At 43.6% G+C, this 23,870-nt stretch overlaps 1 protein-coding gene across 13 annotated transcripts in view; it reads left to right on the top strand.

Moving 5' to 3' along the window:
* Positions 1–4,049: 4,049 nt before the first annotated feature.
* NCOA3 (nuclear receptor coactivator 3) overlaps positions 4,050–23,870 on the top strand; it is a 393,748-nt gene continuing 373,927 nt past the window's right edge. For 5 of the 13 annotated variants that reach the window (XM_072110548.1, XM_072110547.1, XM_072110546.1 and 2 more), the window contains exon 1: positions 4,052–4,354. The gene's annotated coding sequence lies outside the window, so the exon portion shown is untranslated. Of the gene's footprint in view, positions 4,355–23,870 lie in introns of all 13 variants that reach the window. The other 8 variants (XM_072110544.1, XM_072110543.1, XM_072110551.1 and 5 more) reach the window with 6 other exon arrangements.

Below are 23,870 nucleotides of genomic sequence, written 5' to 3'. Positions count from 1 at the left end.
TTTGCCATTTTCTGGCGCTAATAACTTTTTTATACTTTTATGTACGGGCTGTGGTTGGTAACCATAATTTTTTGTGACTTTTGATGACATTTTCAATGCTACCATTTTAGGACCTTTAGGATCACTTTTTAAAGAATCTTTTATATTTTTTAAAATGGCAAAAATGCCATTTTCGACTTTGGGCGCTATTTTCCGTTACGGGGATAAACCCAGTGAAAAACCGATTTTATTATTTTGATAGATCAGCGCATTTCAAGACACAGCGATACCTAATGTGTTTATGATTTTTACTGTTTATTTATATCAGTTTTTGGAAAAGGGGGGTGATTAGAATTTTTTGTTTTTCTTAAATAATTTTTATTTTTTTTTTACTTTTTTTTATTTTTACTATTTTTCAGACTCCCTAAGGTTTAACCCTAGGTTGTCTGATCGATCCTATCATATACTGCCATACTACAGTACGGCAGTATATGAGGATGCTAGTACCGACTGCGGGTGTTACCGGTAAGCCTTTGCTGCAATATGCAGTGTTCCGCCCGGAAGAAGCCTTGCTGGCTAAACCCTGGGTCGGGCGGACATGAAAGCTAGCGTCCCGCTATTTGATTTGTGATATGCACATTTTTAACTGACTCTTGTGAGTATGATGAACTTAAATAAATTTTAACTTTGTTGGAACGTACCATACCATCTGCCTGCATATTTATACCATATATACTCGAGTATAAGCCGACCTGAGTATAAGCCGAGACCCCTAATTTCAACACAAAAAACTGGGAAAACCTATTGACTCGTGTATAAGCCGAGGGTGGGAAATGCATTGGTCACAGCCTCCCAGTAAATCGTCTGCCAGCCCCCTGTACTTTACAGTCTGCCAGCCCCCTGGAGCATACAGCCTGCCCAGCCCCTGTAGTAGGAAAAAAATAACACTGTACTCACCTTTCCGACATCCCCCCATGGGTCCTCTTCTGTCTCCGATGCCCTGATGCCGCCTCTAGTCCTTCGGTCCTCTTCGAATTCTTCCCCTCATCTTCGGGTCTCCGTGCTCGGCCGGCACACACAATGACATCAGCCGCTTGCCGACCTCATTGTTTGTGAGCCTCTAGCATCACGAGGGGACCCGAAGAACCCAAAGAGGATCCGAAGGACCCGAAGTGGCACCGGAGCATCGGAGACAGAAGAGGACCTACAGGTGACGTCAGAAAGGTGAGTTTTGACTTTATATTTTAGTTGACTCTTGTATAAGCCAAGTTAGGGTTTTTGAGCACAAATTTTGTGCTGAAAAACTAGGTTTATACTTGAGTATATATGGTAATTAAAGGAGTATAATAAAACCACGATGGTGCTAGTCTGAATGGTGACATACTTTCAGCAGGAGAAATTGAGGATTGGTGCCATTCATCGGTGGTTAAAGATGGAATAGCGAGGGAGAAGAAAAATACTGGGAGCTCCGGTCGTAGAGAAATATTCTTTCTCTATTGTTTTAGCACTAGGAGCTGCTTACTTTAGCAGATTTCTGCCATCCCTCATCCCTTTTTCCCACCATCTCTATAAACATAAAAATAATTTGAAAAGAACAGTAAAAGATGGAAAAGGGCGGCAGCTGCAAAGGGGTTCAAGACCCCAAATAAATTTCATTTCTTTGAAAAATTTATGAAATGTTAACTAAATGTTATGTGTACTAGCAAAATGTTACCAAAGCACTCTACAGCTTGTTCTGCAGAAAACAAATCTTCACGTTTTCTTGACAGAAAATATTGCTTATAAAATACTTTACTATATGAAGTAGAAATATGATTTATTTTTTTTTAAATATACATGGGTTTAAAGTTGATATGCATATCGGTGGAGATCAGATAGCTGCAACCCCTACTAACCATGTGAATTGGGTCCTGCTTCCACCTAATGAAATAAGTATGCCTGTATTTTTACCACGCAGAAATCACGTCAAATGCTGGGTCAAAAAACTGTAGATAGGGAATTAGTGATGCTAAAATGCATAGACAAATTGTGGTGGAAAATGCGCAGCCTGCTAGGGATGGAGGGATACATCTCGCATACTCCTATATGGGCGAATGTCCTGTCCTCACTCCATTTCCCCAGTGGGCAAGTAGGGGAATCACTACTATGGCCCAATTATATGAGGATACTACATTAAAGTCCTTTGAGCAACTGCGCTCTGAGTTTAACCTTCCACACTCATACTTTTATCAAATCTTTCAAATCAGACATGCAATTACTCAACAAGAACGCTCCAAACCAATTAAAAAGTCAGCCCTTAACATAGTAGTAGATATGATAAGTTGGGGATACGAGGGGTATAATCTCAGTTAACTACTCATATCTAAGGGACGCTCACAATTAAAAATTCCCTACTGAACTGAAGGCTAAATGGGAGAAAGATGTGGGAACCATTACTGAAGATCAGTGGCAAGAGGTTTTAGAATCGGCACCCAGAGTTTCGGTTAGTGAGGCACAGAGGGTATAACTTATAACTGTTACACAGAGTTTACTTTACCCCTGTCAGGTTGTTTAAGAAGGGGCATAGAACTGATGATTGCTGCCCAAGATGTAACAGATCTGGTGCAGATCTAATCCATCTGATGTGGAACTGTCCCAGACTACGTCGTTATTGGCAAGAGGTTCTTGATCTGATTGGTCAGACCTACTCCACAACTATCACACATAATCCTTTTATATGTATCTTAGGCTGTGTATCTGAAGTGCAACTGTCGGAGAGTCACAGACTAGCAGTGCTGCGACTGCTGTACCAATCACACGTGGCGTTTTTAGGCCGTTTTCAGATAGTTAAAAAATGCATCCGTTTTTTGTTTGGTTTTTCCGAATTTGCGCAATTAAAAACGGCATGTGTTTTTTTTTAACAATCTGAAGACGCACTAACTAAAAACGGCCTGCAACGTCCATCGTTTTCATTGCGTTTAAAAACTTATTACAACAGCTGAGGAAAGGGGATTTGCCTAATTACATTACTGTTTACATTTGTTAACGCATGCGTTACCATCGCGCTTAGAGTGCGTTTTGTAAACACGTTGCGTTTTCATTGCATTTTAAACGCATATACAACAGCTGAAGAGAGGTGATTTGCCTAATTACATTACCGGTTACGTTTGTAAACGCAATGTTAACGCATGCGTTTACAATGCGTTTTGTAAACGGAAATAACAGGGATGTAATTAGGCAAATCGCCCCTCCTCAGCTGTTTTATATGAGTTTCAAACGCAATGAAAACGCAGGTCAAAACGCAATGCGTGAACGCGCCCTGAGGCTACATTCACACTACAGTATGGGGGACGTATATACAGCCGACGTATATGCGGCTGATACACGTCCCCCATACACTTCTATGGGCTCGCGGCGCCCTACGGGAGCGGTACGGAGCAGCACACGTGCGGCACCGTACCGCTCTGTAGCCCGGGAAAAGATAGGACATGTCCTATCTTTTCCCATATTATGGCGCCGCGGCCACACATAGCTATGGAGAGGGGCGGGGGTGAGCTGCGCTCACCTCCTCCTCCTCCTCTCCCCACGCTGCCGTGTGCTACGGTGCGGCGGGCTCACGGCAGTGGGAATGTAGCCTTAATCAGATGCAAATAATTCTAATAGAGAGATATTGGACTGTAACAAGTACTTGCACAGAAGCAGAAAAATAAGAGAAGGATTCAATAGTCTGTAAGGGAACATGAATGTATGTAATAATCCAGAGTTGGTTTCCTAGAAATTTGATCACTAACCTAACAACCTAACCTAATTCAAGGTCTCAATGTCTTTACAGGAAGCAACTGTCAGCACAGTAAATGTCATATATGCAGCAAAAAGTAGTGACAGAACCTCTTCATATCGGGCAACTGCTGAAAATAAACCGGGAAACCGTGGTTCCTATGACCCTTGTGACCAGGAGTTGGTAATACCTCCCCACCCCCCTACTCTTCTGACTGCTTGACATCGAGGTTCGAGCTAAGGAAACCGGAGTTCACCTGAGGGAAGCTGTCACAGAGCGTCCAAGTTCTCCTCCCCCTCTAGCCAACCAGCTACTATAAATAGCCCCCCCACCCCCACCTCTCCCGTTAAGTATTAGGCTTTATTGTCCCCCTGATGCTGCGGGTGGATACCGCACGGCATGCCGGGGCATTGACGTTCACCGCACCTCTGGTTGACAAGCGTCGCTGTGGCTTGGTGGCCTACAACCCCCAAGATTCTCTGCGGTAGGACGGAACGCTCACTGCCGGGGAGTGTTTACCGTTTAAATAAACAGCGAGGAAAATGGCGGAATATTTGTTGCTGAGATAAAGGAGCCGATTAACAGAGGGAGCGTCACTGACGGCTTCGTGAGTACAAGGTCAGGGCTTTTCTCAATAGACTGCAGAGCTTTGTGGCTCAGGCCCTGCCTTTTACCGAGAGAAGGCCGGTTAAGGCAGTGGTAAGGGATGGTGACTGGAAAGTTGACGGATTGAACCGTGGGCTGAGCTGTCACCCTTTAGCTAACCCAGTGTCTCTTATCTTTGATGTCACGCGAACTTGCTGCAGCAGCAAACTTGTTACATTTTAACAGTTTAAAGCCGCCCCACCATCGTGTGTATGTGTTCACATGTAACGCTATTATAAAGGAAAGAGCAGGCGCACTGTTACGGGATAGTTCTGTATCTTTCTGATGTTACCAATGCATTCCTAACGCCTGTAATTATCTTCGAAGCTCTAGACACCAGTAGACCAGTACCTAGATTCTCTGATTATTCAGCCTGTGGCCTGGCCATCTGTGTCTGTACAATTACTTCTTGTACCCGTGTTTAGGGATGCATCACATGACAGCTGTTCATTCGTCCACCTCTGCTTAACTGGGGGACCATTTCCCTTGGTGTTTTAATGAAGCATCTATTACCCTCTTTTGGTATCCTGGTTATAAGTATGTCTGAAAATTTCTTTAGGATCTGAATGCAACTCTGGTTTGGGGGAGCATTGCTGTCAGTTTTTAATATTCTACATAAAGGAGATTGCTGTATTTTCTTAAGGCAGCTTCCTTGTCAGCTCTTGGATTTTTCATTTATAGTAGTTTTAAAGAGGACCTGTCACGCTGAAAAAGTGCACTGGGAGCTGCTTACTAAAGTAAGCAGCTCCTAGTGCCACTGCAAATGCAGCAGTGTTATCGGAAACCTCAGATAACGCCAGATTGCTCTCAAAGCAGTCCGGAGTATTCATGAGTGGGTGGTCCGAGGCGCTGCCTCTTCGCCGGGCCACCCCGCGCACTCCATAGGGCAGTGGTGACTGCTGTGTGTCATGCGGTAGTCACAGCCCCAAGCCCGCCCCCTCATGAACACGCGGGACCGCTTTGAGAGCAGTCCGGCATTAATGCTGTACACCACAGCGGTGTTGGCGTTATCGGAGGTTTCCTATGACACTGCCTATGACACTTTCTTATGACACTGTGACCACCCACTCATGAATACTCCGGACTGCTTTGAGAGCAATCTGGCGTTATCTGAGGTTTCCGATAACACTGCTGCATTTGCAGTGGCACTAGGAGCTGCTTAATTTAGTAAGCAGCTCCTAGTGCACTTTTACAGGGTGACAGGTCCTCTTTAATTGGCTTGTCACCCACCCTGCCAGTCTGTTTTAAAGTGTGTGCATGTCTCAAGAAATCGGGCACATATGTATTTATAATTATGTATAATTAGTATTCCATTTTTTTTTTTTTTTTTTATGAATGGGGGGGGGGGGAACTTTGTAGTAGTGTGTGACCTACACTAGTGTGGTTCTGTTAATAGATCCATAAGTATGCAGCCAAGTCGTTATCTTTAAAGAGAACCCGTCAGACAAATAACCCCCCAAAACTATATCTATATATATTTTCATAGACTGCAATTAGAAAGCATTGCCCCTGTCCATTCATTGTCTGGTCTCAGGTCATTTGCATACAGCTTTAGTACCTGATTGCTTAAGTTTACAGGCAAGTCTGTACATGCCTGTAAACGTAAACAATCCGGTACTAAAGTTGTATGCAAATGACTTGATATAGGGCCAATGAATCTTCATCATTCAGCTGTCCGCTTATTCATGAGTGGGAGGCACAGCCCCCCCAGTGCTTGAATGACAGCCCGTATAATGATGTGACGTTCCTCGTGCTGGCCCTTTTAATTACTTCCTGCTCCTGGCGACCACACCCACTGCAGTCTGTGTGTATGAGGGCGCGCTCACACGTTGCGTTTTGGTCGCGTTTTCATTGCGTTTGAAACGCATATACAACGGCTGAGGAGAGGTGATTTGCCTAATTACATCACTGTTAACGCTTCCGTTTACAAAACGCATCGCAAACTCGATGTTAACGCATGTGTTAAGAAAGCGTTAACACATGCGTTTTGTTAACACATGCGTTAACATTGCGTTTACAAACGTAAACGGTAATGTAATTAGGCAAATTACCTCACATCAGCTGTTGTATATGTGTTTCAAACGCAATGAAAACGCGACCAAAACGCAACGTGAATGCGCCCTCAGAGATTCGCCTACCTCAGGATGCAGCCATGTGTATGGGAGGAGAACTTGTCAGGGATTTGTGTAGCTGATGTCTGTGTCTCACATGTGTATAGCAGAACATGTCAGCAGATGTAGCAATGCTTTACTATACATTACTCACAGACTTCTGCAGGGGGAACAGGGCGACATCACTTTCTCTCTCCATGTGCCCAGGCTCTTTTACATAATAAAGAAATTATGATTTTAGAAAGATTACTGTTTGAATTCCCCAGATAAAGGCTGGGATGGAATCTTTGTGAGCTACTCCAACAGGCAGTGGTGACAGGATTGGTGACAAAGACTTGATGACAGGTGTGAGGGCAATTGTCACGCGGTGTGTTTTTAATTTGTAATCCTATATTATGTGTAAAAGCAGCTATTTTAGAGCATTAGCCACTAACAGGCTACTTGCTATCTAAGGTTCCACGTTTAAATAAAAGCTGCTCTGGATTGCTATGGACCCCAATGAGTGAAAAAGGCAGAGGCTTTTGCTCTGCTCTTCTATGACTGATAGCATCTGTGTTAGGTGTGAAGTATTTAAAATGAACCCTCTGTGTTAACTGAATAGGACTTTACTGTACAGCCCCCTCCACCAGGGTCGGTTCTATGCAAAGTGGTGCCCTGGCCAAAATCATGATGAAAGATGATATAGACTTATAAAACTTTATATTTATAGATGTATAAATATAAAGTGGAGATGGCTATATTGCATCTTTTAAAATTGGAGGACAGTATGGAATAGAGGGTAATCCATCGGAGCTCGTTCTAGGGACAAATCATTTTGCGCTAGCGCAAGTTGTAGTGCTTCAACTTGCCACAAAGGATTGGTGAGTGCAAATTTTTCCTCTTTCTCTTTTGATAACTATTTGGATATTCAATGCATGGACTGTTTAAATGAGTTAGAGCACCACCAAGGAGAGCAAAAAAACAGGTCACTTCTAAGGCTGGCGCCACACGTGGCGCTTTTGTCTGCGTTTGCGAACGCAAACGCAGACAAAGTCGCGCCCACCGGGGAGGGCCTCGGCCCGATCGCATCGGCGTTTCTATGGAAACGCCTGCGATCGGGAACGAGCCGCCGGTGTTTCGTGTTAATTTAACGCGAAACACCGGCGTCTCGTTCCCGATTGCAGGCGTTTCCATAGAAACGCCGATGCGATCGGGCCGAGGCCCGCCCCGGTGGGCGTGACTTTGTCTGTGTTTGCGTTCGCAAACGCAGACAAAAGCGCCACATGTGGCACCAGCCTAAGAGCAAGTCTGATTCACTTGGAATAGGATATACTTCATGAACAGGACCCCCTAATAGTGCACCTTCACACATTTTTCTACACTACTACATGGCTAAATAGGAGATGGATATATTAATACATAGGCGATAGATGTGTAGCAGATTTAGAGGTAAATCGACAAAAAGCTAGAAAGATAAATGGATAGACAAATTATAAGATACATATAAGATATGTATGAAATTCATCCAGGGGCAACTTTTCCAATCTAGAAAATAAATGGTGGGCTTCCACCATGGATTGGATTGCTAATCGCGGGTTTTGGGAGCCCGCGAACTAGACCAGTGTACACAGGGTGCTTGATTGTTATTCATTGCTTCCACATGTAATGTCAGGTTTCTTCAAATCTGCTTGGTGCTGTTCAGCTGACTAACCCCTTGATAACACTGTGCGAGTGGATCAAATTGTATGGCAGTGTCCATGAACTGATGGTTTGACTTTTGGTCATGGAGTGAACTTCTTGAATGTAAGTCTTTCATACTAGAAGATGATTTTACCAAAAAACTCTGCACTGATGCCAGAATTTTGAGACCAATACAATACCCAGAGAAGTATCCAGATACAGGTAGTCCCCTACTTAAGAACACCTGACTTACAGATGACCCCTAGTTACAAAAGGACCTCTGGATTTTGGTAATTTACTATACTTTAGTCCTAGGCTAAAAACCGCAATAAAATTGTAAAATAAGGGGTTAAAATTATCTTTTTTTTTTTTTTTTTTTGTGTGTGTGTTAACATTACTAGGGGATTTAAATGTGAGAATTTTCTTTCATGGCAAAAACCCCTTTAATGTCTTAAAGGTGAATCGCCCCAAATACAGTGCTGTGATTACAAAGTTAATTTCCTACCCTTTTGTATATCCTGAAGTATAAGTCGAGACCTCTAATTTTGCCTATTGACTCGAGAATAAGCTGAAGGAGTAGTATACAGCCAGCCAGCCCCCTGTATGCCAAGCACATAAAAAAAATAAACTTAATACTCTCCCTCCGGCAATACTCACTCACCCCCCTCACAATCCTCAGCACGGCTCCTCTTCTTTTTTCTCCATTTCTTCTCTCCTTCTGTAGCCGGCAGAGTCGCATCCATGCGATCTGCCAGCCGGCGCAAACTATAATGCTGCGTTGTCGCCGCTCACGTCATCGGAGACACCGCCGCATCCTAGTGTGCGCCAGCCGGCAGATTGCTTGGACACAACGCTGCCGACTAGAGAAGAGGAGCCGTGCCAAGGATCCGGGTGCTGGAGAGTGAGTAGGTTTATTTATCTATTTTTTTTTTTCCTTTTGGATAACTGCTCTGAAATTACATTTGTATAAGCTCATTTTTAAATGGGGCTACAATTCATCTGCAAAAACTTCAGCCACTGTTCTAACATTGAACAATTTATTTAATTATAGCATAAATCAGGTGGATCATGTCAAGAGTTTTACAATAAAACCTACGTATGCATAATATTGCTCTAGTTGTGCGTGTTATTTTGTTCATCAAATCTTTTGCTCACAAGGTTTTTTAAGTGTTTTAAGAAACATATTGAGTGCAGTAATTTTCCAACAATTCATCCTTGCAAGTGAAAGCCAGACACACTTGTCAAGAGGTTTTGTCAAGTGTGGGTTTCTTAACACCCTTCTGGATTTTTTTTAATTTGCAAGAACTACAGCTCTGGTTAAAATATTGCATAACAATATATATATATATATATATATCTATCTATATATATATATATCTCTATCTCTGATGAAATTGGGGTAGAATTCCGCCATTGGTTGCTCATTTAGACATGATTAATGCTGTGTTCAATGCTGATTTTGCCAAATGATACCACATTTGGTAAACCTGCATAACATAATATTACAATTCTGAGTACAGTCATGGCCATAAGTTTTGAGAATGACACAAATATTATATTTTCACATCTGTTGCCCTCTGGTTTTTATGCATGTTTTTCAGATGTTTTCTCCCTGGTATGCTCTCAATCAACTTCTGGACCAAATCCTGACTGACAGCAGTCCATTCTTGCACAATCAATGCTTGCATTTTGTCACAATTTGTTGGTTTTTGTTTGTCCACAAGTTCTCAATAGGATTAAGATCTGGGGAGTTTCCAGGCCATGAACCCAAAATATCTATGTTTTGTTCCCTGAGCCATTTAGTTATCACCTTTGCTTTATCGCAAGGTGCTCCATCATGCTGGAAAAGGCATTGTTGATCACCAAACTTCTCTTGGACTGTTGGGAGAAGTTGCTCTTGGAGGACATTCTGGTCCTATTCTTTATTCATGGATGTGTTTTTAGGCAAGACTGTGAGAGAGCTGATTCCCTTGGCTGAGAAGCAAGACTTGGCATGAGACAAGACTGGTGGTATCGCTCACCTTGTCTTCTGCGAACAAGCTGTTTTCCAGATGTTCCAAACAATTGGAAAGGGGATTCATCAGAGAAAATGACTCAGCAGTCCACTCCCTGTACCTTCAGAATATCAGTCTGTCCCTGATGTTTTTTTCTGGAGAGAAGTGGCTTCTTTGCTGCCCTAATTGACACCAGGCCATGCTCCAAGAGTCTCCGCCTTAAAGTGCGTGCAGATGCACTCGCACCCGCTTGTTGCCATTCCTGAGCAAGCTTTGCACTGCTGGTAGCCTGAACCCGAAGCTGAAACACCTGTAAGAGATGGTCCGGGTGCTTGCTGGTCCTTTTTGGGCGCCCTGGAGCCTTTTTGGCAACCTCTCCTCCTTGGATTCCTTGATGCGATAGATTGCACCTCGGTCAACAATCTTTCTTGCGATACAATTCCCTGTTGAGCCAGTTTTGTGCAGTGCAAAAATGACTGCACGTGTTTCCCCTTCATCATGACGGCACCGCCAGAGAGATGGGGATCTGCCCTCCAAGGAGAGGAAACCTGAGCATAAAAAAGGGCTCCTCCTCAGTTTGGGTTTCCTGTCCTTGGAAGGAGATCTGGGCACGCTGTGATGAAGGTGTCCCTGCGGTGTCTCACTTGCCCTTCTCTATGAAGGGACTGTGGGACGCCGTCAGTACAATCCTCCAGTGTGGGGGATTAGGATTGTGGCAGCTTTCCTCCCTCCATATGCACGTGGGGCCTCTGCTGCATCCTCTTTGTAGAGCCGGCGGCTGCCGACAGCGGAGGTGAGTGGAACGCTCACGCCAAAAGTGACACATAGTCACTTCCGGTTTTGGATTGCCGGCGCACAGGGTTAAGGCTCGAGCGGGCTGCTCATGCCATAAGGTGGCGGGCTCTCCTTCTCTGTAGGATTAGAGTCCACAATTTTTTTTCCCCTGGAATCAATTTTTTTTTTTTCCTCACCGCTGGGCATTTTGAGCGGAAGTGAGATCAGAGCCACGCCCACTTGGTGGGAGTTTTAAAAATGGGAGAGGGGAACTGCAGAATGCTGTTTACAAGTCTGTCATACTGCACAGCTGACAAGCGAGATCTTGCTGAGACACCCAGCCCTGTAACTATACTGCAAGGCGGTGAATGTTTTTACTTTTATGTACTGTTCTTATAATGGGTGTTGTTTGCCTATGTTGGGGAGAAAAGGGGCCTAAAAAGGCAACCCGTAAGATGCACCATGGAGAATGCGAAATTTTTGCTCATAAACTCCCTTCCAGTCATGAAAAAGCCACCTGCAAACCTGTATTGGCAAAATCTTAACTGAAGAGTCTTCTGTTTGGCTGGAGTCGTTAAGGAGTGTGGTTCGGGAAGAGTTCCAGAGGGCCAGAGAATTGTCAAATCCTAACCCTCCCCTGCTCACGTAGGAGCCAGGCATATCTGCGGCAGTATATGTTGCAGAGGGGTACATGCGGTTCTGCCCCTAAGGTCGATGCGTCTGTAGCAAAGGTCAGTCTTAGGTCATCTCTCCAGTTTGAAGATTTAGGTTCCCTCAGAGATCCCATGGATAAGAAAATTGAAAGATCTTGGGATTCGGCTACTTCAGCTTTTAAGCCTAATATTGCAGCCGCATGTGTCCCATTCCATGTTATTTTGGTTAAACCAACTAGAAACGGATATCCGAAACAAGGTGCCTAGGGACGCTTTAGCTTTGTCTATTTCTGATGTACAAAAAGGGGCCGCTTTTCTAGCAGACGTTTCTATTGATGCCCTTAGACTCACGGCTCGTTCATCAGCCTTGTCCAAATCAGACAGAAGAGCCCTCTCGCTAAAAAACTGGCCATAGGGTCGATAAATAGACTATGCGGAATTCCATGTGACGGGAAGTTGTTATTTGGGAAGATGTTGGAGGAGTTGTTAGAGAACGCAGGGAGTAAGGTGAAGTCTTTTCCCGCTGCAAACACCCAGTGTAGTTCCTTTCTGAGGGCAAGGCCTCAGAGAAAGGGATCAGAAAGGAATCGGAATACTAGACCCTTTCAGAAGAACCGAGGACTCTTGTTTAATCAATCCAGAGACCCCAAGCGTCAGAGGCCAAGTGCTTTATGACGCCAAGCTCCCTGTAGGGGGAAGACTGGCCCACTTCTTCGAAGCCTGGTCGGAAATATCAGGTGTTGCAAACGATTCAGAAGGGCGTTTTGATGGAATTTCTCACTCCTCCTCCCTCTCTCGGTTGATAATCACATATCCCACTTCAGGAGAAAACAGGCGATGATTACAGAGGTCTGCACCCTGGTCCAGAAGAAGGTACTATGTCAGGTTCCTCTTGTCAAACAAGGCGAGGGGTTTAACTCAAATCTATTTTTGGTAAAGAAACCGGGGGGGGGGGGTTTGTTAAGGGTTATTTTAAATCTAAAGCCCCTAAACAAATTCCTGGTTGTCCCAAAATTCAAAATGGAAACCTTTGAAGTCAACAGTGAACCTACTGTTCCCCAATTGTTTCATGGCTTCTACAGACCTGACCGATGTGTATTATCACATCCCCATATATCAGGAGTTTCAAAAATACTTAAGAGTAGCCATTCAGGTGGACTCTGAAATTTATCATTTCCTATACAGAGCACTACCGTTCGGGATCGCTATTGCTCCAAGAATCTTTACAAAAATAGTATCAGAAATGGCAGCTCACATAAGAGAAACTCGGATTGTTCATACCATATCTAGATTATTTCCTGTTGGTAGGGTCATCAGATCGGGCAGTATGCAGTCAGCTGTCCAGGGTTCTTCAGATACTAAAAAAAACCGGGGTGGTCAATAACATAGAAAAATCAACTATGGTTCCTACAACAAAAAAGCTCTTTTTTTAGGAATATGGTTAGACTCCCAAAGACAGAGGTCATTTCTTCCAACAGACAAAATAGAGAAAATAAGATCTCTGGTGTTAGGGAAAGGATTCTGTTTTACTTCTAAGGAAGGGCATGTCTCTTCTGGATCTTTTTTTTTCAGCCGCCATCCCTGCTGTTCCTTGGGCCCAGTTCCACTCAAGAAGCCTACAGAATTTTCTTCTAGAAAAGTGGGACAGGGATCAGTCCTCTTTAGATGTAAAGATTCTTCTCCTAATAAAAATTTTAAATTCCCTAGATTGGTGGTTAACAGTGAGGAATCTGGAGGTGGGTCTTCCTTGGAACCCCGGTCAGGACAGACTGATTACTACAGATTTCAGTCCTTGGGGGTGGGGAGCTCACATAGAACAGGTTTTTCAGGGAACTTGGGACATGGCAGAAAGGGAGGTGTCGTCAAACAAAAAAGAATTATTAGCGGCCTTAAAAGCCCTGATAGAAACTCTTCCTCTCCTGCAGGGACATGAGGTGGCCATGATGTCGGACAACACTACAGCCATTGCCTATATCAACAAGCAGGGCAGTACAAAGAATTCGGGCCTTATGTACATGGCCACTCAGATCCTAACCCTGGCAGAGACCTATTTCACATCCCTAAAAGGGATTCACATAAGGGGTGTAGAAAATGTTACAGCAGATTTTTTAAGTCGAAGGACACTATATCAAGGGTACTGGGAGCTGAATCAGTCAGTATTCCTAAAGATCACCAAGCTTTGGGGTATGCCAATGATGGATCTTTTCGCCACAAGGAGAAATTGCAAGATAAAGATTTTTTTTTTCCTTGAACAGGGCAGACCTCCCATTAGCAGTGGACACATTTTCTCAAAAGTGGGACTGTCCTCTTCTTTATGCCTTTCCTCCCATGATTCTCTTTCCCAGGACAATCAGAAAAATAAGACCAGACAGAGCAAAGGTGAAATTGATTGCCCCCTTCTGGCCTCGTCAGGCATGGTTTTCCAGTCTAAGGGAGCTTTCAATAGCCGATCCCTGGATACTTCCGTAATCGAGGAACTTGTTGTCACAGGGTCCGATCCTCCATCCAGAGATAAAAGCCCTGCATCTGACGGCATGGCTATTGAGAGGATGATTCTCCAAAAGCAAGGCTTGTCTAGTGAGGTTATTTCCACTCTGCAAAAGAATAGGAAACCAGTAACATACAAGATCTACCATAGAGTTTGGAAGGCTTTCTTTTCCTTTTCTGGTCAGAACCCGGGGCAGTTGTCTCAGCCTAATGTTATTCAGATCCTTGAATTCCTGCAGAAAGGCCTAGAGAAGGTACTTAAACCAGCTACACTTAGGGCTCAGGTGTCGGCTCTAGGAGCTTTATTTGACCAGGAGTTAGCTAAACATACATGGATTTCCAGATTTATTAGGGCAGCAGGTAGAATTAGGCCCACAATTAGGAATAAGTTACCTCCCTGGGGTTTATCTATGGTTCTCAAAGTTTTGTCAGGTCCTCTGTTAGAATCATTGAAGGGTATTTCAATAAGTTCTCACGCTTAACGGGAACCTGTCACCAGGAGACCCATTTTTAGCACTCCCCCAGTCCCCATAGAGCATAGGACATACACTGCCAAAGTGTTTTTGTATTAAAAATAGGTTTAACATATCTTTTTTTTCTGTAATCTTTCCATAGCGTCCCCCATGACGGCCCCAACTGGAGGATGACCCTTGACCTCTGTAGGGACAGGAAGCAGAGAGGTTAATTACCCCACCCTGGCATCCGTACTCCAGTGGCTTCCTGTCCCTACACAGGGCAGGGAGTAGAGAGAAGTTCTCTCCTCATCCCCAGTAGTTGGGACGGTGAGGGGGGGGATCATAGGAGGCGCAGGGACTTGTCACCTTACCCCAAGCAGTCTCTGCCTCGATCGGACTCCGGTCCTTTCCTCTGCCACGAGGAGACTGCATTCCTCCGGCTCTGCCCGCAGCTCCGTGAAGCTAAGGACACCCGGAGCGCGTTCGTCGCGGAGGTCACGTGGGCCAGCTGCCGGCCGATTCTGGTGATGACTTCCGCAGGAAATGACGGAGCCGGATGTGACATCATGATGGCGCAACCCGGAAGCAGGAAGAGTCAAAAAGCGAGGTATTCACGTTGATCTGAGGTCTAATGATCGTATATCAGCCCTGACCCAGGTGCTTCCGAGATCAGACTCTACTCTAGGCATTTCCCAGCCGTTAAGGTCGGTCATATGGTGTATGTTTGGATCAATTGTGCCATATACGATATATATCTATATCCATGTGTATGTTTCCTTTAGAATCTTGTGCAGTGTACTCCTTGCTCAAGCTACATAAGGTACTCTTTCACTTATACACCATACTGTATTGATGTCAGAGGCTATCATGCATTTTTGTTAATGTTTAGGCTTGCTGATACAAGTAGTTCCACGATTGGGAACATGGAGGCATGTGGTATGGAGGCTTCGTGCCTGGATCTCATATCCTTGAACCCTGTAAGTGGGGTCATTTAGGGATAGGGTGGTGGGTCACCCACATATCCCCATATCATCACATCAGGTGTCTGATTAAGGACTAACTACTCCTCCTTCTCCTTTGTAGGAACCCAGGGAGAAGGATAAAGGGAGAGCTAAGGACAAAGATCAGTCAAGCACAAAGAAAGCCACATCAAAAAAGTGCAATATGTGTCTAGAAAAACTCCCTACTGATTACAAAAAACAGTTTGCAAGAATTGTGTGGATAATTTACTCAGAGGAAAGAGCCTCATTCGTAGATGAAATGCGTAACTTTATCAGAGACTAAGTTAAAATTTCGGTTACAACATCCATAGCGGCATTAATCCCTCAAGAACCTCCACATAAAAGACAAAGGATTATAGAATCCACGTTGGATTCAGCATCACTCAGAAGGAACTGGAACTAAGGAATCTGTAGATATGGATCCAGGCCCTTCAAATTCAGCAAGTAAGATGAATCTAGATATCTACCGGCAACTGAAGATCTAGAACCACTTTTGTGGGGGTGGGGCGGACGTTGATTTAATGTATGTAAAACTTGAAAATGTTTAATAAAAATTTATTTGATTAAAAAAAGAACCACTTTTGAGAGCTATGCGGGATACCCTCAAGATAGAAGTAGAAGAGACCAAGACTATTCAGGATGAGCTATTCGGACTTCTTAAAGTCAAAAAGAGACGCGTGTTCCCAATCAACAACACCCTCAAAGAGTTAATACTGAAAGAATGGAAGGAGCCAGAAAACAGGATCTCCATTTCTAAAGAATTTAAAAACAGTCTTTCATTTGACGAATCTGAAGCCAAAATTTGGAATTCTACGCCTAAAGTAGACATCCAGGTCACAAAAATGACCAAAAAAACAGACCTACCATTCAAAGACTCAATCCAACTAAAGGATCCCTTAGATAGGAAAGCGGACAGTCTTCTAAAAAAAGACATGGGAGTTTGCCATGTTAAATTTAAAATCCAATATCGCCACAACAGCCATGGCTCGTACTCTTCCACTGGATAACCGAACTAGAGAATGGCACTCCTAGGGAAATGCTGTTAAGTACCTTCCCCACATTGAGAGCGGCTACAGCTTTCATCGCAGACGCCTCAGCAGAAAGAGTAAGAATTAGCGCCAAAGAAGGTGCACTTTCTAATTCAGTCAGGAGGTCACTTTGGCTTCGCCAATGGACTGTAGATTTCAGATCAGTCAAAACTATGTGGTAAAGGGAAAGGCAAGCAGGGCTGGTGGAGCTTAGTGCCAGGAATTCTGCCCCAGCATTAAGAAAACAATGACGCCAGAGTGAGAGGAATATTTGTTAAAATTCCATTCACAGTGGGAATCCACTGGATATTAAGTATTCTTCAAGAAGGTTACCGTATAGAGCTAACCTCTCTTCCTCCCAGAAAATTTGTCTTGACAGAACAACCCTCAGAAAATCTATCTGTCCTACTATGGTCAGAGATACAAAAATTGATCCAGTTAGACGTGATCATCCCTGTGGCTCAGGAACATCAAAGGGAAGGACACTACTCTCCCCTCTTCTTGATAAAAAAAAACCCCAAATGGCACATTCAGGATGATTTGCAATCTAAAAAACCTGAACAAATATGTATGCTACCGGAAATTCAAGATGGAAACCGTAAACTCAGCAGCTGTCTTGATCCAACCGGGAGCATTCATGTGTACGATAGATCTAAGAGATGCGTACTACCACATGCCAATACATCCAGCCTCACAAAAATTCCTCAGGTTTGCAGTACTATCGCCCAGAGGAGAGGAAGTCCATATTCGGTACAAGGCGCTGCCTTTTGGAATATCTTCGGCCCCAAGGACGTTCACAAAACTTATGGTCGAAGTGATAGCATTCCTCAGGAAAAAAGGGATATTAGTTATTCCCTATCTGAACGATTTATTAGTGGTGGCTGGTTCAAGACGAGAACTAATACATCACAGGGATGTCACGATAATAACCTTGCAGCAATTAGGATGGATAGTCAATTTGGAGAAATCCAAGCTAGCTCCAAGTACGAAGGTAGTCTTTTTAGGAACACTGTTGGTTTCAATTCAGCAAATGTCCTTCTTACCACCAGAGAAGAAAACAAATCTGATACAGCAGATTATAGCATTTCAGAAAATAAGTCAGTGCACAGTGAGAAGCCATGAGAATCCTTGGGATTATGACATCATACATACAGTGGAGCGAGAGTCACACAAGATCCCTTCAGAGTTGGGGATTTTTGTCCCAGGAGGCCAATACCCAACACCTGAATCAAAAAATAGAGATACCGGAAGTAGTCAAGCGTTCCATGGATTGGTGGAAGAACACTTCAAATCTAGAAAGAGGAATATCATGGCATCCCTGGCCAGTAATAAATATGCGAGTCAATCAGTATGGGGAGCAGACGTAGCAGGTCTCCCCACACAGGGACTATGGCCAAATTACCGAGAAATGAGAGCAGCTTTAGAGACTTTAAGAGCCAGCACTCTAAAGTTAAAGGGGAAACATGTAAGGATATACTCAGACAATACCACCACGGTGGCTTATCTTTGTCATTAAGGGGGTTCCAGGAACTCCGATCTCCTCAGTCTTTCAGGAAAGATATTTGCGTGGGCGGAAATCAACATCTGCTCTCTCTCAGCCACCAACCTAAAGGGGGAAGAGAATCTGATAGTGGACTATCTCCGTCGTCAGGTCATAGACCAAAACGAATGGTGTCTGAACGAGAACATCTTTGCACGTCTCACACAAAGATGGGGACAACCAGCAATAAATCTCTTTACCTCCAGCAAAAATGCGAAGGTTCCTCATTTCTTCTCTAGAAAGAGAGACAAGGTTTGGTCAAAGAGATGCCTTCAGTCAGTCTTGGAGCGGGCCTCTGATGTATGCATTTCCTCCCATACCTTTCATAGCACGGGTCATTCAGAAGATCAGAGAGGACCAAGCAAGGATTATTCTCATTGTACCCTGGTGGCCAAAGAGAAACTGGTTTCTGTGGTTAAGGAAGATGGCGTTGGAAGAACCTATCATGCTGGAACCTCTAAACAACCTCCTGTTCCAGGGTCCAGTATACCATCCAAATCCACAGGCTCTCCAGCTCTCTGCATGGATCCTGAAAGGATGTTGCTGATATTTAAGGGATTATAGAGGTAAGGTAATTTACACGCTCAAGGCAAGCCGCAAGCCAGTTACTCACAAAATCTATTCCAGGAATGGGGAAGATTTGTATCCTTTTGTGGCAGGACTCCTCCTAACCAACTGTCCCCCTAACATTTCACAGGTGCTGGACTTCCTGCAAACAGGATTCGACAAGGGCCTTAAGACAAGTTCTTTAAAAGTCCAGATTGCAGCCCTCAGCACATTCTTCGACACTTCACTAGCAGAAAACGGGTGGATTCAAAGGTTTGTCAAAGCTACCGCTAGACTAAGGCCACATATAAAACAAAATATCCCAAATTGGGATCTCTCATTAGTACTGAACCACCTTATGAAAGTACCATTTGAACCCCTAGAGATGGTTAAGATTAGAGAGCTAGGCGTTTGGGAGAAATCAAGACCTTGTCAATCAAAGAGCCCTATCTTAAAATGTATGAGGACAGGGTCGTGCTAATGTTCGATAAAACCTTCATCCTTTCACCGTAACCAAGAAATTATTCTTCCTTCCTTTTGTCAGAACCCAAGCCATGCCAGAGAATCAGATTGGCATACACTGGACGTAGTAAGAAGATACCTTCTACATTATATTGAATTTACCAAGTCTTGGAGAAAAGATGACAGCATTCTCCTACATTTCAAAGGAAGAAACGAGGGCAAAAAAGCTTCAAAAGCGGCCATTGCTAGATTGATCCAGACTGTCATCAAAGAAGCTTATGATGCCAACAACTTGGACATTCCGGGGACTGTTGGGGCCCACTCAACCAGAGGAGTGGCAGCCTCTTGGGCTGAGAAATGTGGTGCCTCACTAGAGGATATATGTAGAGCAGCTACCTGGTCTAGTCATCTAACTTTTGCCAAACTCTATAGGCTAGATGTTCAGAGTGCTAGAGACCAGTCCTTCGGAAGGAAGGTCTTACAAGCTGTTGTCCCCCCCCTCCCCCCAATTGGTTATCTGATGCATCTCCAGTTGGGGCCGTCATGGGGCCCTATGGAAAAGGAGAATTATTCTCACCGTTAATTCGGTTTCCATTAGTCCACCATGACGGCACATATATATTCCCACCCTAAATTTTGAATATGCTAAAGCTTAGGAAAGTCTTGCCTATTTGTTCTGTGTGTAATAGCTGTTTGTTAACCATTTATTGTATGTTACTAAGCTACAAACAAAGACCGGCCAGCACAACCAAAGCATGTATGCAAATGAGCAGGTGCACAATCAAGTCAACTACACAACAAAAAGGGGGAAGTGTGCACCAAAATTAGCTCAGTAGACACTATATGCAGGAAGCATTGTAAACTTTATTCATTACCAAACAAGATGCATATATGACACACAATTTAAAATATGTAATACACATACATATCAACTGGTGACCAAGGTGCAGGTCGACCCAATGAAGACCCCTTCTAAGCCCCCCTGTGGTGGACTGAAAACCTACCAACCAAAATATATGGAGGAATGCCAAGTCTCAACAAATCAAAAATATCAATAAATAGTAACAGTGCATCCCTAAAAATTCATGAATCCTGTAAGCAGCCAAAGCAGGAGTCAAATATCAAAAGAACTAAAGAAACATGCAAGTGCGTGCAATGTGCAAATAATACCCAGGTTAGTAACTAAGGTGCTCTCAGAAGGCTGGCAATCAGGCGGTAAGGAAATGCAGGGGTAATGAGCTCCCCACGCGCATCGTCGTCTTAGACGACTTCCTCAGGGGTGAATAGCCCAAACAAAAACCGACACCTTTAAATAGCAGCGATTTTCCCCCCCCCCCCTCCCACACACGATGACATCTGACCGCACGTAGCTGAGTACACCTGCAGTTTCCAAGTGCCGGAAGTAGGTGTATTGAGTTGAAAAGACAAGATTCACTGCGCATGCGCATCCCCGGCCGGGGTATCACACATGACGACGGTAACCAGGTGATCAGACAAACAGGAAATAAGCATACTGTTTAAATACTGGACGTATGGTGCTGCGCATACGGCGGATTACGGTAAGAGCACTATTATAAGAAATAAATCGCTGTATTTAAGTAACAATCGCAATATAGAGCAGACAGTGTCAAAGAAATAAATGCGCTGTGGCGACAAATACCAACGTCTTATCACAAGGTGAACAAAATAAATTTTGCCGACGTAATGCTATAAGTTCATGAAGGACACAGGTACAAAGACGGTATAGCCATCCATTATATATATTGACTTCCCCTGTTATGCGGTACTCTGAATATCTGTGACCAGATTATTAATCTAATTACATTGTCTGTAAGAACACCCAGGTATATAGAAGGTACAAAAAACAAAATAAATAAAAAATGAAATTGAAAGCACAAATATGAGCGAGTGGTATGACCATAATTCTGACGATCGGGTGGGGGGGGGGGGGGGCGCTGCCATCCACCACAAGTCGGTTGTGGTAAACATATACGTAAACCTGTTTAGTAAATAACAATATTCCTTGTCAATCCTATACATAGGAAATCACCTAAATAAAGGGAACACCACCCCACTCGCACATTTGGTGTAATCAACCACCACAAAGGGGAGAGGGAAGAGAACCCGGTAGGAAACAAAATATATATGCATGTAATTCCTAACAATTAAAAGTCCATAAAAAATCTGGAAAGGAAATCAGATGCAGGAGTCCAGACGGTAAAGCAACGCTAGTTCAAACGGAGTATGGTCCAGAAGAATGACTATTCGCAGATGTGATGAATAAGGAGGCAACTGATGACAACTTGAGGCGCTTCGTAGGTATATACCACAGATTCTGAGGAGGAGAAGATTTAATATGGTCCGAGATGTTTGTTCTAAGGTAGACTGCCAATGCATAAATTGATCCTGGTGAATATAATGCAGGGGTGGTTTTAGATGTCAGTATCAAAAGTTATAAATAAAGAGCAAGGACAAGAATGCCACTAAAGTTCACTAGAAAAAGGATGGTGAAATAAGGAGCCATAAGGGCTCAATGACTACAAGGGGCTGCAGAAAAGCCCAAAAACGTGAAAATGAAACCAAAACTTGCGAGTAAAGAAATAATAAAATGAAAGAAAAGGAAGGTGCCCCAATCATACTAAATTATGACATATATATAGGAAGAGTAGAGCAGCAGATTACCTAAGGTTATATAATGTGTGAAACCCAACCAAATGCCTACTAGTGAAATATTGAAAATATATGAAAACTTAGAATTTGTGGGAAAAAAAAATTGTATAATTTTTTATTTTTATAGAAGATTACTTACCCCTGCACCATTGGATCTACCCATATCAGAACCACACATAAATGTGTTGACAGTCCAATATGCATGATGGTCATTTATCTCTGCCTGTAGAACCCGTGAATAGGAGTTCCTCATTCAGACCCTGTGGAGAAAGACAATGCAAATTCTAAATCCACTGGGCTTCCCGTCTCAGTAGTTCGGGCGTGACATTCCCTCCCCTAATGTTGGGGTGGATTTTGTCAAGGCCAACCACTTGTAGACCATTTATCTTACCCCCATGCGGTGTCCGAAAATGTGTGGCCACCGAAGAGAGAACTTTGCCCTGTGAGAAATGCAGATGGGCATTATTGATGATTGACAGATGTTGCTGTATCTGTTTCCGCAGTTCCTGTGTGGTTTGTCCAACATACACCTTTCGACATGGGCAGATGATCGCATAAATGATGTTTCTGGACCTGCAGTTGATATAATTGTGTAAAACAAAAGTACATTGGTCCAAAGGGTTAACAAATTCTCTGGTGACCCTCAATAAGGGGCAGACTGAACAGTCCCCGCAAGGGAATGAACCCCTCAATCTGATGCCTCTACCCAGACGGATGGTAGGTCTGGAAAAGTGACTTCTAGTCAATTGGTCCTTTAGATTAGAGGCCCGTCTGGCTACAAGTTTGGGCTTATTATCCAAGAAGGGTCTCAATCTTGGCTCAGGGTTTAGAATATTCCAATTTTTCATCAGAATGTTTTGTATGCCACCCCACTTGTTATTGTATCTGGTGCAGATTCCTACCTGTGAGTTTGACCTGGGTGGCTTGGGGGTAAGAAAATCTGGCCTTGACGAGTCACTGGCTCTACAGTAGGCCCTAGAGATGATCTTCTTCGGATATTTTCTCTCCCTGAATCTTTGTGTCAACTCAGATGCATTTCTCCTGAAGTCTTCTTGTAAAGTGCAGTTGCGTCTCACACGTATGAATTGCCCCACTGGAATTCCTGTTTTTAAATGGTGGGGATGGAAGCTTTCAAAGTGCAGTAAGCTGTTTGTAGCCGTACTTTTTCTATGGAGATCCATACATAAAGGTGTTATTCCGGACTGAGATTTTTAGATCCAGGAATTCGACGGCCGACTGCGAAAAAGTAGAAGTCAGAATGATATTAAACGAGTTGTTATTTAAAATCACTCACAAATCGCTTGCACAGATCCAAAGGACCATCCCAAAGGAACACCACGTCATCGATATAATGATGCCAACCTCTCACATGTTGCACAAAGAGAGACTATGGGTACACGTGCATGTCCTCCCACCAACCTAAGAATAGGTTGGCATAGGAGGGCGCGCAACGTGCACCCATCGCTGTGCCAGAAACCTGCCTGTAAAATTTACAGTCTAAGATGAAATAATTAATGTTTCAAAATAAACTCAAGCAGGTCACCAGAGAATTTGTTAACCCTTTGGACCAATGTACTTTTGTTTTACACAATTGTATCAACTGCAGGTCCAGAAACATCATTTATGCGATCATCTGCCCATGTCGAAAGGTGTATGTTGGACAAACCACACAGGAACTGCGGAAACAGATACAGCAACATCTGTCAATCATCAATAATGCCCATCTGCATTTCTCACAGGGCAAAGTTCTCTCTTCGGTGGCCACACATTTTCGGACACCGCATGGGGGTAAGATAAATGGTCTACAAGTGGTTGGCCTTGACAAAATCCACCCCAACATTAGGGGAGGGAATGTCACGCCCGAACTACTGAGACGGGAAGCCCAGTGGATTTAGAATTTGCATTGTCTTTCTCCACAGGGTCTGAATGAGGAACTCCTATTCACGGGTTCTACAGGCAGAGATAAATGACCATCATGCATATTGGAATGTCAACACATTTATGTGTGGTTCTGATATGGGTAGATCCAATGGTGCAGGGGTAAGTAATCTTCTATAAAAATAAAAACAAAAAATTATACAATTTTTTTTTTTTTTTCCCCACAAATTC

Source organism: Engystomops pustulosus, chromosome 6, assembly GCF_040894005.1.
Source record: "Engystomops pustulosus chromosome 6, aEngPut4.maternal, whole genome shotgun sequence".
In the NCBI taxonomy this organism is placed as follows: Eukaryota; Metazoa; Chordata; class Amphibia; order Anura; family Leptodactylidae; genus Engystomops; species Engystomops pustulosus.
Note: the sequence above shows the minus strand (reverse complement) of the source record. Positions and strands in the feature narration are given on the sequence as shown.